Source organism: Cinclus cinclus, chromosome 5 (assembly GCF_963662255.1).
Source record: "Cinclus cinclus chromosome 5, bCinCin1.1, whole genome shotgun sequence".
NCBI classification, from domain to species: Eukaryota; Metazoa; Chordata; class Aves; order Passeriformes; family Cinclidae; genus Cinclus; species Cinclus cinclus.
Window position 1 is genome coordinate 50,514,846 of NC_085050.1, and position 13,083 is coordinate 50,527,928.

A 13,083-nucleotide genomic window follows, 5' to 3' on the forward strand; every position below is an offset into this window, starting at 1 on the left:
GGGACATGCATAGGAGTACATGGTGGTTAAGTACACGTGTTAATTAAATGGGACCTGAGTGATGAGGAACAATGATCTCATTGAAAAGAGATAGCAGTGTTTCTAGATACACAAGTTATTCACATGTCTTAAATGAAACATGGCAGTCTGTAAGTCACATACTCATGCAGAAAATGGCATGCTTATTACTGAGCTCAATTCAGAGTTTCCCCTATGCAAAAGAAATTGTACTGAGTGAGAGGAAACCCAGTGACACAGTTTCAAGTTATTGAAGAGAGATCTATCAGTGCTAAAAAAATGCAAACATTTTATTCTAGGAATCTAACAATTTGTCTGAGAAGACTGAAATATTTTAAATTTGTTGAGGTTTACTGATTCCATAAATATTTTTGTTTTAAACCCTCTAAATGGTAATGAAGTTATCTTAATTTCCCTAAGGAATTTAAACCATGTTGTTTCATCCAAGGTCATGTTGAGAACACACTTCTGAATAGCTCTCACTTACTGCACACCAGCCTTGAAGGTAACCAGTTTTTTAGCCCTTGCTTTCAACACAGACTACAAGGCACAAAACCCTTGCTTTTCTACCCTATTCACCTTTCTTCTAGTCCTTCCCCTTCCTGAGGAATTTTGCTGTATTATCTTATTCATGAAAGAATCAAACTAAAAACTAAGTGCATAACTAGGTAAATCTTTTAACTTACACAGGTTTCAGGCCCACCCAAGGGTCTGAGGGGAAGGAAACCAGGTGGTCTAACCTAAGTCCCATGGCAGAGATATGCTATACTGCCAAAGCAAAATAAGTGTTCCCACAGAATCTGAAACATATCTGTTGATTCTTTGCAAAGAAATGAAATCTGAAATGAATGGAAATTAAATTATCTCCTCCCCCCAGAGACACTCATCTTCCCAGGTCAGAGGTATGCAAAGGAAATATGAGAGTTCCCGTTTCATGGCTTGCACCATAACTATGACTAGACAGACAATATCTTTTTTTCTCTCCCACCCCACCATCCTGACTTGGATGTTCCAAATACTCCTCATAATAGAACTATTACAATACAGAGGAGGAAAAAATAATATATGCAGATTTAAGCAAAGCATTACTTGTGGAAATGTGCCGAAACGAAAAATTGTGTTGTTTCATATAAAGAAAGAGCATATTGTCACATAACCTTACTGAAACATATGGTTTGCATTCATTCTCAAAAATTATAAGTAAAAGCTAGGAAAATAATTATTAAATTTTTCAGAAAATTTTGGTGGGAATTAGAAAAGAAGAGACAGGGCAAAAGAAAACAGACTGTCAGATTTACAGCTGCATGCTAGCTGAGAAGAGATACTTTAAAAAACAAGCTAATTCCTTACAAATATTTACAATAGATTAAAAGCCTGAATGCATTACTTAAAAAAAAAAATGCAACAAAACCAAAAACCAAACAGGAAGAAGCACAGTTTCATCATTAAGACCAGCATGAAATTTTCTAAGCTTTAATGAATTCGCAAGTCCTGCCTAGGCCCCTCACAGTGATTTAATCATAATTACAGTTTGGCATTAACAAAGATGAGTTCTACCACATGTGTAATCTGTAAACATACATATAAACCAACAAATGTAACACACAACCATTTTAATGCTTGCAATATTTTAAAAAGTTGATTATTTTTCTCCAACACTGCGACCAAATTACCTTCCGGATGATCAATAATTTGTCTTGAAAATTTATCCTGTTTCATCAGCAATCAGAAAAGCACATTACATATAAAGTTACTGCTTTAAGGCATAGAGTTTTAGATCACTCAAATTGCAGGATTAAATATTTTGGCCTATGATCAAGCAGCCATGAATCCACCAATTAATATTGGGGTTTTTTTCACACTAGCCACAAAATAGATACACAATCACTGAAAAATACTTGCTGAGCAGTAGTAACTAATGAATGATCAGTAATACAATCAATTCTGGTTGTCTACACATGCCCTTGAACCAGCTTGCTCTGTAAATAAATGTTTTTCTCTTAAAGATACTAATGATTAAGTAATGTTTGCTTTGCTGACTTGACCCAGGCAGTTATCCATATAAAATTGACACCAATAATAAGGCAATGTAAATTGACTGAATTCCTCATCTTTTACAACATTGAAGAAACAACCCTATATTTAAGCCATTCAGCTCTATTACAAAGAAATGCAGCAGTGAGATCCCTTTTTGTTCCTTAAATCTTGTCAACCATCTCAAAAATGCAGAAGTCTCAGATGTTTCTGTAGTAGCCCTCGCTGTTCCTGCTCAGACTGCCACAGAGCAGGACCAGCACTCTCTAGCTCTGTCTTGTGTGCTCATGTATCTGTGCCTTTATCCAGGAGAGAAATTTAGTTTATTCTTATCCAAGACAATTTCCACTGTGCATGTTTCTAGTTAGTCCAACACTTGACCATATTGTTAAAAATATGTAAGCACATATTTGCAGGAACCGAATATTACAGTCTTCTAAGTCAACAGGAAAACAAAAATATGGGTACAGTAAAAGAAACAATTTCCAGGAAAAATCCACACATTTTTCAAAGCTTGTTTCCCTGGATCCTTTATGACATGATTTTTGGTAGAAGCAGTCAAGTGGAATTTGATTTTACCTTTCCTTTCCCTAAGGAGAGCTGGGGTGAGAAGACAGACGTGCTGCCCGTAACAGTGAGCTCAGCTGCATGACAAGGTTTGTGATCATGTATACAAACAGAGCCTGAGCAAACACATCTGTCCTGTCTTTGGGGTCTTCTACAGCGAGGAACTGATGACAGCTCAAGCAAATACTTGCCATTTAACCATGGACAAATCCCTTTCTGCCACACACTTCAGCTATTATAACAGTAACAATAACAGAAGTGCTCTATCCAACTACAGCATGCCAAGATAAAATAAGCAAGTAAACTGGCTCCTCCCTCCCAAAACAACCCCAAAACATGTCCAACAAGTACCTAGATCCTCCACTGTTGCAGCTGTATGGTCATCATGATAGTTGAGCTTATCCATCTTATCCTGAATTTACTCTCTGGCATGGAATTGTTCATCCCGTGAGACTGGTTTTATGTTCAAAGCATTCTCAAAGCTTTGTTGCCTTTGTGGCACATTTTGTATCCATCAACATCAAGCCACAAGCTCCATTTTTTTCCTTGCTAATTATGCTTATGCTGCTCTGCTCTGGCTTTGTTCATTGCAGAGCTTTGATAAATGAGCTTTCTGCCCCCATCATTCTGAGGACACAGAGAGAATTCCCATCCAGTTCAAAATTAAATGATGAAAATAAGGAAACTATTTGGTTTTTATATTAGAAATTGATGAAGTGTGCAAGAGAGGGAGGGAAGGGGGGGGGGGGGGGGGAAGGAAAAAATTCCAGAATTAACTGGACTTGACCAGCAGCTCTGACTTCCTGGAGCCACTCAGGTCGTCCAGCTCTGGATATACTTCTAGCTATAAAACAACTTTTCACTTCATTTTCCCACCAATGGGCTGGGAACCTCAGCCTCAGCAGAAGCCTAGTTTTATTGCTCTGCCTAGGGTTAGGGTTATGCTTAGGATTAGGGTTGAGAAAACCAAAAAGCCCAGAGGTCCAGGGACACTGCAACTACAGAAGGCCTGCCAAGGGCAGTACAGCACTGCCCCAACATTGCTCCCTCCACACCGTGCTCTGTGGCACCTCCCATGTCCTGGACTCCTCAGCCCAGGAAAATGCTAATTTTACTGCTCGGGTTAGGTTTGAATAAACCACGGAGCCTAGAGCTCCACCGGTGCTGCAACTACCAAAGAATTTGCAGTCTGAGAAACTGTAAAGCTCATCTTATTTAGGTAACTTTTCTTTTGAGTGCACCTTGTTTCCTCTGTTTAATAACTGCACTAGTGCTGCATGAAACAGCTCAAGTGCCACAAGACCACTAGGAGATGTCCTGGGTTTGTGACCAAGTGACCCATTCACACTTAAAATTAACTCTCTGCTCAGAACTGTACTTCAAATATTCTAACATTGTATAATGCTGTATATCAGTATTATACATATATATATATATATACATATATATACTGTATATCATTGTAAATAATACTGTATATCAGCTCACTTCTACCTCTGTGGAGATTAACCTAAAAAAACATCCAAAGCTAAATTTTGCACAGAGTACAATACTTGCAGTGACCTCTCCTTCCAACACCCATGAAGGAGAAAACAGAGGGGGATGGTGGGCTAGGGATGAGGGAGGTAGAGAAAGAAAAAAAAAAAAACCAGTCCTAAAAGCACAAGCCTATGACTACTCAGTTATTAACTAATGGAAAGGTCTTTATAAGGGTGGCAGCACCTGCTTCTTATGTAGGAAGAAAACTGTATATGTGTTCAAACTAATAAAATTACTGTGGCCTGCACAGATTGATTAGATGACAGGAAAGCAAGAACACCATAAAGAAAAGTGATTTTTAATTGCTTTGCACAACCGGCTAAGATTCCTGGCTTGAGCAGGTATAACATAATGACAGAACATGTTCAAACAGCAGGAGTCAACCTGCTGGCAACTCAGGCCACTCCAGGCTCCAAAGTCAGGTGTAGGGCAAGCCAGTACAGAATAGGCTGTTCCAGGTCTCTGCTCACCAGAGGCATCCTTTGTGAAGCTCTTTTCCTGTGCTCTTTGCCCAGGCCGTGCTCAGAACAAGGAGCATCATGAGCAGCATCATACAGCAGAGAGCAGGAGCACAATACCATGGCTAAGAGGGAGAGTGTTTCTTTCACTTACTAGGTTAATTCCCTCTTTTTGCCTGCTTTCTGTCAAACAAAACATCCTTCAATTTTTACTAATGCATTACAATGAAATCTACCTAGAGGGACATCCAGATGTGTTTCAGTTCATGTAATTTCCTTGCTCTCAGGAAAATTTTTGAGTTTCAGGCATGGTATAAATAAGGAAACAAAAGAGACTTGATTCAGAACAAGAATCTTGGTGTTCCCATGAGCTGTCTCCTTTGTTCTTCTCCTGTTACTCTCTCTATATCTGATTTTTCCTGAGCTTTCACTAACAGGATGGCACAGCTTTTTAATGTTGCTAACTTCAAGTCACCATTGCTCTGGGTGAAACGAATGAAGTTTTCCTCTGTAGTCGATGTTGCCAAGCACTTTTACCTGCTGATTCAGACTTGGATATCCATTGCAAACAAGGTAGCAATATCTTGTATTAAACAGATATTTTCAGAAATAAACATCACTCTACAAACTGTGCATTGGAATAAATACTGTGCAAAGTCCCAAAATTAAATGGGCTCATGTGTAGATGAACAGCACTTAAAATATGATGCAATTCGTTTTGAAATAACTGAGAGGAAGGTGCAGATTTCTGGGGCAATCAAAACTGCAACAAAAGACTCACTCCTGTCTGACCAGACCATTCAGGCCCTTCTGTGAGTGCACTCCTCGGGCAGTGGGGCCACACACAGGCCTGACTTCTCCAGCCCTTCCTTCCAATCAGTCACCAGAGAAGCAATTCAGATTAAAGGTGGGATAGGCATTGTGTGCCCCTTAAGCACAGGCATCAATGTCCTTGGCATACATGGACTTCTCTGACCTTACCCTTCCCATGTCTGACGTGTGTTTCCCTGTTCTCATGAAAAGCTCCTCTCACTCTACATTTTAGTCATTTGCATGAGCCATCCTTTTGGGATACTCCCATTCCAAATCCACTAGTGAGCTTTATTAATCCAACAATTTCTCCTTCCATGCTGGTGATGCTTGACTGTTCAGCCACCATGAATGTGATTCCTAAATATCTGACATTGCAAAAAATTAGTTTAGCTAAATATGCATATGAAAAATGCAAAACAGATGAAACTCTTAAGTATGGCATCAGCTCAGCAATTACCCAGTTGCACAGCGGATCACAGTTTTCTTCATTAGCTTAGTAGATGTGCCTTCTGGATGCCTACACCAGCTTTGCATGCATTTGCATGCACATCAAATGCCTTATTATCTCAGGCCTAAGTTCTCTCACTGGTCTGAAGGAAGCAAGGAAGTAAAGCTGAAGAACTCTACCAAGCACTTACCTGTTCTAATGTGAAGGTCTTTGAATTCTTTATTTTCAGAGGCAGTGGATATCTTTGATTAAGTCTTATACTTATTTTTTAAAGGTAAGCAAATATATTTATTTTTCAAATACTTGTTTGGAGCTATGGTGTTTTATATGACTTTTGTCTTCCTGATAATGGAGAAAACAGTCAACAGAATACTCAACAGTCCCTTACTGAAATCACTTTCATACCACTGCAGAGTATAAAACCAGCTAACCAAGCAGTACACTAACCCCAGAAACATAGGAAGCCACATCAAAGTCAGGGTATTTTGGTGTCTTTCCTGATGCTTATGTCTTCTTTCCATACGCTTACCTCAGGAAAAGCCCTGAATTCACCCTATGCCCAAGAAAAGAGAGTGGAAAAAGCTGAAGGGAGGGTTTCTCCAAAATAAAAATAGAGTTTACAAAGTGTGGTGACTTGTGTAACATGCTTTCTGTCTTACTGACATGCAAACCAGGCACATCTGATATTCAGCTGGCTTTTTTCACACAAGATAGTGGGATTATATCAAACACACTGTGGCTCACCACAGCAGAAAGGGAGGTGTGCCACATGACTTTCATTTGACCAACATGAATTAACATGTCACTAAAAGCTTTCTTAGGAAACATTGTCTTCTTGAAATAAAAAACATATTTTGAAAGAGAGCCCACAACAGAAGTCATGGAATCTTTGTTCTTTGCATAACATGGAACATTTTCTGGGATAACCATCATAGTGCAAGTCCTCAGGACTGCCTGGTTGTTGGCCTTCAAGTAACAATGAAAAAGGGTTTCAGATACTCCATGTTTGGCAGCTGTGAAAGGCACCTTGAAATATCAGGGAAACTGAAGTCCAGCTACAGTGACTAGCTATGTTTTTGTGCTGGCAGTGGCCCAAATTGTGTTCATTTTACTCACAGGAGCCATCCAGCTGAGGTCAATATGGTGACTCACAGAGGCCAGAGTGCACAGGTCTTGGCACAGATTGTTGCAGAAGTGCAGATGTGGAAACTACTCTACTGCCAGAGACAAACAGGATTCACAAGGCAAGGAAGGTTGTGTTTCTGCTGACCTGTTCATGCTCTGAGACCCAACCAGACAACTGCAACTCCCTCATGGTAGAGTTCATTGCTAGTGTGTTATAGTTTCAGTAACCTCTATCCCTAGAACTCACCAGTTCAACAGGACCCACTGACATTTTTCTGAGAACCTACTGCAAGCTAGGTCCAACTATTAGGTCCTGAAGAGAGGACTTATATAGAATATAATTAAAGATTCACATTTCCCACAAGAGTACCTTAACATATTAGCATTTCCCTGCATCCACAGTATAGGAAAGCATTTTCCCCAAGACATTATGTGGAATCTCAGAGACTTTTGTTACTCAGGATTAACCTTCCAATTCTATTCCTGATATATCAGCCTCGTACCAGAAATTTGATCTTAGAGGTTAAGTTTTATTTATTTATTTATTTTAACGAGGCAAGTTGAGGAAACATTGAGCAGCTGTATTAATTTCCAGTACATATTTTTTTTTCAAATTCATCGATCTATTCTCTTTAAGTAGACACTCGCAGATGTCTCAGCCTCTTCCGTAGTATGAAGTACCTGGATAACTATGTGAAAAACATCTGAACAACTGCAATTTTATGAATTTTCATTCCATTTGGAATACATCACAGTCAACAAGTTGGAAACTCCACCAGTTTTGACTTGTGGATTGTTTCTGTGACTTTTCTCTTTCTGAGGGCATTTTTAACTGTCCCCAAAGAAAGCAGGAGTTCCAACATACAACTCCGGATGGATCACTAGAGGCAAAGATCACCTGCAGTGTAGCTTACTACATCTGCTACTCCCATGAGCAAGCACTCTGTTTAAGTACTCTATCCAGGTTCTCCCTTGATGGTGTTTTTTTCAGAACTTTCTTTCAAGGGGAACTTCCAAACCACGAAAAGGGAAAACATTATAATCTACTGCTGACTGTGAATTGCACTATCAGTCTGGGAGAGAGAATAAAAGAAAGACAAAGAGGAAAAGAAGAGAGTGGGAGGGTGAGAATTTGTTAGAGGCCTTTTAGTGATTTCTCCACCATCCAAACTCTGGATATAAAATATAGAACAACCTGGGAACAGACTTGGGGAGACCGAATATGGCATATTTTGTATAAGGGGAAAGCCTATTAACTAAAAAATACTGTGTTGGAAATTAGATCAACCACATCTGTGACACATTCTAACTTAGCATGGAAGTCCATTTGGAGCTGTAGTAACATTTCATGCATATAGACATAATATTGTCTTTCCTTTAGCAAGGGTGTGTTTATCAGCTTCAGGATTAACAAAATAAAAATATTTTGGTAGACAATTCAGAATTTTCTTACAACTAGATCAATTCAGTGAAATTTATAAACTTTCATCTCTCAGTATTTAAGTTCTAAACCATTTTGGGAAAGAGACTGGTTGTATTGCTGACTTTTCACATACATACTTGAGTTTATTATTTTGGCTATTAGTTCTTTGCAATCATAGTGGCAACATTAGCTGGCTTTTATTATTAAGTCACTGGCACTTCAATTTTCCACTTTAAACCAGTAAACACTGGTTCATCTCAGTGGTAACAAATATTTTTTCAACAATCCAAGCTATATATGCTGTTTCAGCAGAAACAAAACCAGGTTCCCAGCCTTCCTGCCTGGCTCTTCAAACAGGCTGGTTCTTAGTCAGTTCCTATGCATGTAACATCCACAATCATACACAACTCTCTCATACATACACACTTAACATCATCTTACTCTCCTGTTCCTTTGCCTTAGAAATGAGAGGTGACACAGGTGAAGAGAGTCCTTACTGGAGACTGCTATCAGTATGTCAAATCCATCTATCCTACCCATGCCCAGCAGACAGCCTTTATGCAAAAAAAGGCTGTTTGTCAGCTCAGGTGAAATGTCCCCAAGTTCTCTCACTAGCACCAGGCAGTAGTACCAATTTCTTCACATTCAATTCCACAATGGTACTGCCCTGCTGTCATGTCCCTATCCCACTGGAACTCTATTCATATATGGCACAGCCCACCTGACTGATTCAATGTACAGGAAGGGGCTACTTTGTGTGCTAACTGAAGTTTAAAGGAGAGGAGAGTTAATGCATTAAACATAACTGATGTGTTTCTAATTCACCATTTTAAATATGGATCACAGGTTTCCCACCTTATCTCAGCTTAACAACAGATTCAGGTGCACAAAATCAGAGGGGGAAATGCTTACGAGCATATTCCTGAAAAGAAGAGAGTTAATCAAATATTCACCAAAGAAATATCTATACTTGTACTCAAATTTTAAATTGATGTTAGCCTAAACTAATGTTAAAGTAAGAGTAAGGAAATATTTTCTTTAAAAAATAGCAGAATATTGCCTCTGCCCACTCAGAGAAATTAGATATTTCCACCAAGAAACAGATAAAAGAAATCGCTTCAATCTGGCTACATTAAAAACTGAAAAAATGTTCTGTGTCTATGCAATGTTATCAAGACTGAGCTATTAACATTTTCCCATTCATTTACATTACTCGCTACAGAAGTTGACCTAGCATACTATTTGCAGAGTGCATATGCATTACCTAAGTCACTCTGGGCAAACCAAAACAGCCCACTTGCTCTGGAAATTCAGAGGATTTCTCAGACACATGTTGAATGAGTTCCGTATATGCCGAGTTGTTTGGAGCTTTGCATCAGTGGGTGTAGCCTGATTACAAGGTAATAGAATAAAACACTAACATTAGCATCAGGCATCTTGTTTGATGGTTCAGCTCTTTTCTGCAGATGTAAAACAACTAAAGCGCATCCTACTAGATTTGTTACAGGCCTCCCATTTGCCTTGTGAAGTCTTAGAAAGAGCCTTGAGCTAATCCTAAAGAACACTCTCATAACCTAGCCCTAGGCAAAATTTACACTGATCCTTCACACTGCAATCAATCCTTCTTTAGTTTCATAATCTAAGTCTGACAGCATCTGCCTTCTGTCAGCTACAGAAAGCCATATGTGACACTGGGCACTAGAAAGCAGACAAGTTTTGCATTTTCGTAGGTTACACCACGTATTCAGGACATCACAAATGAAGAGACAGGTTTGCTTAATGTTAATCAGTGGCAGGATTATGTTCTAGAACACCAGAAATTTAGACTTGATTTAAGCCAGCCGCTACAAAACTGTCTCTTAACAACTTACACAACTACAGGAACAGTGCTTCTATTCAAGTGCTAATGACAGCAAAGCACATATTGAATGTACACCAGAGTCCACCAAAGTGACTCATGCTTTTACTCTGTTTTAGGCTTTTCTGGGAACCTTGGCTTTCCTCCATCTTTCCCCATCCATGACAGAAGTAGAAAGCAAACATTTCTGTCACAATGACAAAATTATTGGCCATTCTGTCATACCTGCTGAGCTGGGAAAGAGTTCATGAAGAAATAAAGCATTTTGGAAGGCTTGCAGGACCAAAGTGCTCACAGTGACCATTTTGAATGTTAACACCATGAGTGGTCTTGTGTCAGCTCTCGGGTGATGCTGCTCTTGCCTCCATTTCTCTAGGAAAGCAGGATTTTGGAAAGACACCTTGTCAGCTTTGCAGGCTAGTTGGAAAATAGTGTAGGGAGAGCATTTCCAGTCAAGTTCAGTGTGCTCAGATCACCTCTGCTTCTTGACATCATTACCTCTCACAATTCTCCCACAGTCAAGTAGCTTTAGCTCCAATACCTGGCCAACAATATATGGGCATAGTACCTCCTTACATGATGTTGTCCTTTCTTGTGCAGCCATACTTGTAGCACTGTTTTTTCTGATCTGCAATGTGACTGTGTTCACATTTTTTATTTGCATGTAAAAAGGCATTTTTGGCTTCTTCTGCTAACTGTTCTAGCAGTTTTGAAAAAAATTATCTTGTTTTGTTTTTTTTGTTGTTGTTGTTGTTTTGTTTTTGGGTTTTTTGTTTGTTTTTTGTTTTTTGGTTTTTTTTGTTTGTTTGTTTTGTTTTGTTTTATTGTTTTTTTTCCCCAGGCATCTCCATTCTGCTAAGTCAATTTACAAGTACAATTCCTTGTAAATGTTGCCTCTCATATGTATTGTTCTGTCCTAACTGTCCCATTCTTTGCAGTATTTCAGGCACCCTGTATACCTTGCCTAGCAGTTACATGCTGTTGCTGACATCAGCATAATGTCCTTGGTGGGAAATGATGCTAGTTAGAAATATAAGGCAACAATAATAAATTCAAGGAAAAAAAATATAAAAATGCTCCATGACCTCCCTGACAAACTGCTGGTCTGAAAACTGCAGATGTTTTTCCACTAAGTTTTTACAATGTTTGTTTTGAAATGATTCTTTTTAAAATCATGTTGTTTTCCTGTTTTAATTTCTGCAAAGCAGATGTGACATCTTGGGCTTAAGGGCTTTAAGCTGATTTTGATGGCTCAGTCTTGCTGCTATTCAGGCAGCACAGAAAGTTCTCCTGCAGTGGAATGGGATTCACTGTGTAAAGAACAAAGAATCACCTGGGAGGAAAGGGGTTGTCCTCACTGTCAGTGATGGGACTTTGCTGTTGGATTTAGGGAAAAGGTCCATCTACTGCCTAGTCCCATATGGCTAGTTCTCAGGAACTGGAAGAACGCAATGGGCCATATCAATTGGCCTAACACATCTCTATTTCGAGCAGCCTAAGGCCACTCATATGCACACAGACTAGTGTTACAGCAAAATTGGGTCTGAGAATGCCAGGAGCATGGGTTGCATCCTTGGAAGCATTTACAAGATAATTCTTTCTCCTAAAATTAAAAAAACCCCTGCAGGACAGTTAGGAACTGAATCAAATATATAACTAAATTGCAGTCAGAGCAGAACAAAAGTTTTCTGCCATCATATGTCCTCAAAACAACTATGAGAAAAGCTGTCAATGTCCAGCTGGTGACAGTGATCAGCAATCATAAATGCCTCATCTGCCTGCCAGTTAAGCTGCAAATGGTTTCCGTGAAGTGCAGAACAAATTTGTGTAGTTTTTTCAGCTTACTGTCTTAGGTTTCACCAAAATCTAGAAAACAGGCAGGTTTATACCCACAAAACCAGGTGGTTCTTATGTAGCACTACGGGAATAATTAATAAGATTATTTTTCTCCCTTTCACATGGCCCTGCTAACCCATTTCATCCTGCAGGCCCTCTTAGAGATTCCCACCTTTCAGAACAGTCCTCCCTGGGCAGGGAGTTCTACTTGTGGTTGCCCTTCAAAGCCTTTTGTGATGAGTACAGGCGTTATTCTAGAGTTAGCCAGAGAGGCTGTGGCTTGTACAGTGCAGTGAACTTTAACACACATTAAACACAGCTCCAAGACAGAGCAATATGCCTTATGGAGGCAAAACAAAAGACAAATAATGATGGATATCTGTCTTAGGCCCTCAAGTACTCATCATTAGAGCATCTTACCATATATGAGATAGTCAATAGTGCAGAAACATTAAAAATGGGGATTTCAGAGCTGCCTGGGTGACTCCGATGTGTATTAATTTTTAGATATGCTGGACAGGCCAAATGCTGCTCATAAATTTCCAGTGATGATTTAAGGGTTATATAGCTAAATTAGAGAGAAAATTATAGTCATAACTAGACACTAGGAACTGAAATAAGAAGTTAACCTAGGGTGGCAGGCAATAAACCTAGAATGAATGCTTATTTGATTTTTCTGTATAAAAATAGCTAGGCTTTTTCTCTTTATACATGTGCTGAAAAGGAAACTGCACTGAAGCAGGGTCCGGCCCACCCCAACCCCAGGATGGTGTCAGTGAAGTGGCCAAGTAAGTAAGAAAGGGACAGGAAAGACTAAAGGGCTGGAAACTGAAAGCTTTAATATAAGGAGAAATAAAAAGGGGCGCACAAGGGCGCAACATAAAACGTAACCTGAAACACCTGCTCACTGCTGCTGCTAAGAAATAAAGTCCTTGATCCCTAGAAGCCCGATGTTTGCAGGTCT